This window comes from Hylaeus anthracinus, unplaced genomic scaffold, assembly GCF_026225885.1.
Source record: "Hylaeus anthracinus isolate JK02 unplaced genomic scaffold, UHH_iyHylAnth1.0_haploid 11982, whole genome shotgun sequence".
Classification (NCBI taxonomy): domain Eukaryota; kingdom Metazoa; phylum Arthropoda; class Insecta; order Hymenoptera; family Colletidae; genus Hylaeus; species Hylaeus anthracinus.
The window spans coordinates 11,188,001-11,194,000 of NW_026534330.1; the positions used below are offsets into that span (position 1 = coordinate 11,188,001).

The following is a 6,000-nucleotide window of genomic DNA, read 5'->3' on the forward strand; positions in this document are numbered from 1 at the left end:
ACAATATTCCTAAGATGCTAAATTGTAAGAAAATACAAAGAAAAAGAAACCGACTCTTGAGACCATAAAGATACCGTTCCTCCACTACCGCATCCTCTATCTACCATCGACTTCGACTCCTAGGTGGATTTAGATTTCATTTTAACTTCGTCCAAGGCTTTCATTGAGCCACGAAGAACAAGGAGGCGTCGATTACTCTCCCTCGAGCCACGGTATCACGCTACCGAAAGAAAACGACGAACGAAAATTACGATCGCATGATAGGATGATCCTCGTAACGCGAATTCGACGAACCACCGCTCTCTCCATCCCGAATTCCTTCGATTTTTAGGCGAAGCGGCTCCCAAGGGCGGCATCTCGTATTTTTATCTCCGCGGCGCGTCGCACGATATAGCCAATTAACTCTGTGTAAATGCTAATACGAAAAACCATCGAAGCTGCAGTAACAGGATACTGCAGCCGCCTCTAAAAATGTCGTAAAGGTAAGTTTGCAAGCTCTATCTTTCCCCACGTTCGCCACTTAGCGTTCCTTGGTTCCTTCGGTGAATTTTGTTCGCACGTACGATCCCGCGTAAAATCCGCGCGACTGCCGCGAGTAACTCGGCCCTACCTTCGCCATTTAAATGCTAATGCCGTCTTCGCTCGAACGTGTGCGAGCGTCTTGGGAGGCTCCGTGGCGTGTTCGCAAAAATTTGTCCCTTCTGAAAGGAAACGCGGCCGTCTCGAGAGAAATAAGCTCGCGCGATCAACGGAGGACGTTGCTGTTAACACTGGAAGGAACGGAGTTTCCGTCTATCTAAACGTGCCGTCGCGCCGCGCAGGGACGTGACGCGCTAGAGAAACGGGACGTTGGCAGAAGGAAAGAGTTCTCCGAAAAGAGCTTGTTTCGTTGGAAGGAACGGAACATGTCGGAGTTCCGTTGGTGCATTAATGAAACGCGCGCGAGGAAAGGCTTTTGTATAGGGTCTTCCATTAAGGAGCGAGCCCTACCTAGGACAGCCCAGAAAAAGGAATACACTTACGAATTTTTTCGGAAGAAACGGAAACTGTTCTGCTAATAAGTTTTAGGATATTCGAAGGAATATTTCTTAGTACATGTGTCACAATTTTTGTATTTAAGAATATTTTAAATTAGCAAAGCTGCTGCAGCGTTATTGTTTACATTTACATATAGTTTCATATATGTGAGAACCGTAGCGATATGTATAATTTATTTTGAAATAGGAAAATCTATAGAGAAAGAAAAACAATAGGAAGACTTCGCGAAAGGAACAAGGAAAGTAGTGCTCAATACTTGTTCGCAAGCTGTTAGGTAGTAACTGGAGCTACAAGGCACTTAGGTTTTATTTTATAATAATTGACTTCGTATGATAAGTCAATAAATTTGTCTATGTAAATCCTATTTTTCTGGAGATAAAAATATATATGATAAAAGATATAAGGTGTAATTAAAGCAGCATGAATATCAAGCATTTAACTACACAATAAAATACATATGGAGACAGTGGTAGGTGAAAGAAATAAAATGATATTCTTAATTACACGCATTAATGGATACGATTGATCGAAATATACTTTTAAATGATTTAATGTGAGATATTTATTAATACATTCCCAGGTATGCAATTAAATCGATATTGACAATAATTATTGCTATTTCCAACGAATGTTAACTACTTTAACCGCATCGTGAAAATAATGAAATGATATGACTGATTTTGCACTCGATTGCGAAACAGTAATTATTTATTAATATTCGAACAACGCAAAGGGAATTCAGTTTATTGGCAACTGGTATTTTTATTCTCTTTCGGCGAATTACGTGAAATATTCAAAGTAATTAACCAGGGAATTTCGTTACAGTATATACATTTCCTTGCGCGAATGAAACCGTCGCCTGTCGAGGTCTCCAACTTTAACGCCGTTTTTCTCATAATTACTCTCTTCCAACCGAGGTACCTAAAAACTCCGACACTAATGAACCAATCTTGACGAAATTTGACACGTGTATAAAGTAATTGTCTCTTTATCGTCAGAACTTTACCCAGTATGATATATTCTGCCACTTTTTTGTAATTAAGGAACTGTCTCGCATTTCCTGTAAGTTTATTATTCTACTTCGAAGCGTCGAAATACTGAACACGAAACAATGACATTTTGTTGCTTCAAAAGAGAACTGAACAAATCAGGATACTATTAGCGTATGTTTTCGTCTAAGCACTTCGTTTCATACATATTTTTAGAAAATTAATACTTTTGTTTTAAAGAATATGCCTAAGCATTCCGAGTTACAAGACCTCCTTCAGCCACATTTTCACTTGTTCGTTGCACGATGTGAGATATACAGTCAGTTCCATAAATATTCGTACCTTCTATGTCTATTCAAGAAATCTGTCTAAGTTAAATGATATGTTTGATATTTTCAAATAAATATTCCATTATAAATACAAATAAGTGTAATATTTATTCACGTACGTATTTATAATGAAATATTTATTTGTAAATATCAAACCCATCATTTAATTTAGTCAGACTTCTTTGATAGACATAGAAGATCAAATTTCTTTCCAAAGATAATCATGTATTGAGAAGATGATTAAATGTGTTTCGTTGCGAGTGATATTGTCTTCAGAATGCAATAAAGTTAAGAAACGATAGAACTACAATCTTTAATAACTACCTGTCTATATTTATGAAAAATACAAAGAATCAGTTCGTAACAAAACAGTTTCAGAATGTAACATGGTATATGTAACTGGCACGTCATTACGAGTTTGATTTTGAATCTCCTAGGGTTATACTCGTAAAGCCGAAGTTCTTAAAAAAGTTTACCAAAGCCAAAGGTTAACCGCGCCTTGCAAAGGTGTTTCAAGTGGGCACCGCGCGACGTGTTGCGCAAGTGGGAACGCCGCTTTAGCGGAAAGGCTAACGAATAGAGAGGTGGCTGGTGGACGAAGGCATTGTTGAAAACTCGTGCATGCCGGATATTCACGATTACTCAGTCAAATTCTCGTTTTTTGTTCGCGAACAGTGTTCCACGAAACTCCCGTCGAAAAGTTACAGTACCACAAAATCTGTACACAGAGGCTGGGGACACTGGTAGGGAGGTTCTTGAAGGAATAAAAAGGGTCAACGTCCCGATACGATATACGCTTCAATTCCAGCCGTGACTCAACCGAGTAAAGTACGTACCGACATCTGGCAGTGATAAAATCTTTTTCGAGTATTTCCTGTATTTTTCTAAAGGCGACCGAGAATTTCGAGCATCCCTGGTAAGTCCTCGCGATCGACGACAAACGTTTCTCTTCCATATCGCTCGAGAGCGAAGGAAACACAGTAGCGGCGAGTTTTTCCCGGTTCGACGTGGATTCGTCTTACAGAAATGTGCACTTTAGAGCGATGATAAAAAGCGCGTCGACTATCCTCTCTACCCCGCGTCGTTCGAAACCTACTTCCGTCTCACTCCACCGTTTTTGCTTCTTCGCTTCTGCTCGCGACACTTCTCGTATCGGATCTCCTGTCTGGATTTCGACGTCCGCCGTCGTACCCACTCCCCTTCATATAAATGGTAATGTTACACGCCGGCGGGGGCCACGGTTAAAAATTTTCGTTCGGGAAAACGAAGTCGCAAATTTCCGGGCGGACAGAACTCCCATAACGCGCGGCCACGTAAGGTGAAACGTTCCTTTTTAACTATCGATCTCGCACCAGAATCCCGTGGCGCTCTTATCGCGTAAATAATGCGCCACCTTCTCGCGGACGGTTATTAATATTTCTCCATCTTACAAGCAAAAACTGGTCCAAGGATATTCCCCTGGAATCCGCTGGAATCGTGAACCCCGCTACGAAGAAAACTCTTATCACAAGATCGTTTCTGCCTTTCGATACGTCCTCATCCTGTCCTCTAGACCCTTAGTTCTGCCTTTCAATTTCCATTTTACGGAAGCTTCCCCTCAGGTCTGATAAGACCGCGCGTCCTATCATCAAGTTTACATCGGTTTCTCTGTTCGATCTTTTCTCCGAGCAAAGCGACTTTTAACGGGACGTTTTCCTCGAGGAAGAGGCGCGAGTATTTCGAAAGACCCTGAATGACACTAGTCGAAGACGATCGCGGTGCTATTTCAGCGAACAACTCGTCTGGGAAGGTCAGCGCGATATTGCGGTACATTTAAACGCGGCCAAGTCTGTCGAGAAGGAAAAAGAGACTTTTCCTGGACAAGTTTCAGCGAGAAGCCCTCGTTAAGCACGAACTGGCCTCGAAGACGCGCGCTATTGGCCGGTCCGGTGCCAACGGCACGTTGGATTTCGCGCCAAATGCGCCGGCCAAGGAAACGTACACGCTCGAACGATTCCTTATCGCATATTCAAAGCCGGGGCCAAAAGGGAGGACTCGAGTGGAACGAAGATTGCAAAGTAGCGACGCGACGAACGGCGGCCGAGAGTCGGGGAAAATTCATCGAATTTCCCCCGAGGATTCGGCGAACCAGTTTAGCAAATGGGCTCCGTCTCAATTTTCGGTTCGAAGAATTTCATTCGCTCGCCGAATTCCCTTCTATACCTCGATTAGCCTCGCGAATGCGGAGGAACAACATCCCCTTTTGAATCCCCGAAGATGTCACAAACTTCGAAACTTACAGACTACTCAGCAAAAGTGACTCCCTATAGGATTAAATCTGAGAGTTCAAAGGCTCGTTTATGTTAGCGACTTTCCAGCGACTCAACTATCGGTACGGTTTAGCAGGGGTGGTAAAGTATCGTCGCATAGCGGAGTAGCGGTTGTCCAAGTATGCGCTACAAGCTCCATGCCTTTTAGCGCTTCGACCAGACTCTCTGGCGCACGAGAAAATCGCTAGCATGAAAGAGCTCTAAAAGCTACGGGGATCGGTTAGTCCGTTACTCACTTGGAATATCCCAAACGCTGTTCCGAGGTGTTCATTTGTCCGCGCAACCGTCGTCACGATCATTACTCTCTCGAGGATCTCTTTCTGCTTCTTCCGCTTTCACACTTCACGCTGTGTTCTCCCCCTGTCTGTGTCTATCCCTGGGTACTCTTTCGACCACAAACACCGTGTACCAACCGCTTGTAAGCAACGAGAAACCGCGCGGGACGACGTATCACGGTGGCGGTCTATGCGTCGTCGTGCATCCTTGGCATACACGGCACACACATACGGGCGCTCTCGGTGCACCACAAATCGCAGACACCAGGAACCGCGTCGAGAGCTATAGAGACCATTCTCAGACGGCTGTCCAAACGCGTTCCAACGACAGGATCGTGGAACGGGCGCTCATGATACCCGCAAATATCGACGTCGTTCGATCCAACGCCGACGACGATCGATTCGGTCGAATCAATCTGGGTCTACGATCCTTGGCACGCCGATCACCGAATCCCTCCGCGTTTCCCTTGAAACTCCATTCGCGTCGGATCTCTCTGGAGTGGGTCAGCGGGAATCAGCTGCTGCTCGGGGTAGCAGGTGATACCAAGTTCAAATCAGTTTCGTAGACACGGCGATTCCGTTTGTTTCCACGACAGTTCCATTTTGCCTGACAGAAACTTTATCGCGGTGGATCGTTTGGATATAAGCTGTTGCCAGAGTCCACAGCCACGCAGAGGGAAACTGCGGAAGCGTGTCCCCGAAAAGCACGTACAGGCGCTTCTGGTTGAGGGGAAACTGGTGTGTGCGTCCGCGCAGACACGCAACCCACGCGACTACGTGCCCTCGACTGGAGGCGCCTGCGGTCCAGGCTGCCACGCAGTATACTGAGCCGTGCCGGCTGCCCGGGAGAACCCGTGGGTGAACGAAGCTCCCCGAAATTCTGCGAAGATCCTCGATTCGATACCGCTCTCTTTGGGGTCGCGCACGAGTTGCGAAGAGATGCTGGATTGCGGGGGCGACCGTCAGACCATCGTCACCGTTCGATCCTGCTGGGGTAGCTCCGACTCGACGCCTTCTCTGTATGGGGGAAAAAAAGAGATCCATTTACCTATGGTTCGAT

The 6,000-nt window shown here is 45.2% G+C and overlaps 1 protein-coding gene across 1 annotated transcript in view; it reads right to left on the reverse strand.

Moving 5' to 3' along the window:
- The window catches only part of LOC128885969 (ly6/PLAUR domain-containing protein 6-like), a 129,813-nt gene extending 124,088 nt beyond the window's left edge, over positions 1-5,725 (reverse strand). The window contains exon 1 of the mRNA XM_054140432.1: positions 4,902-5,725. The gene's annotated coding sequence lies outside the window, so the exon portion shown is untranslated. The remainder of the gene's footprint in view (positions 1-4,901) is intronic.
- Between the last annotated feature and the right edge of the window lie 275 nt (positions 5,726-6,000).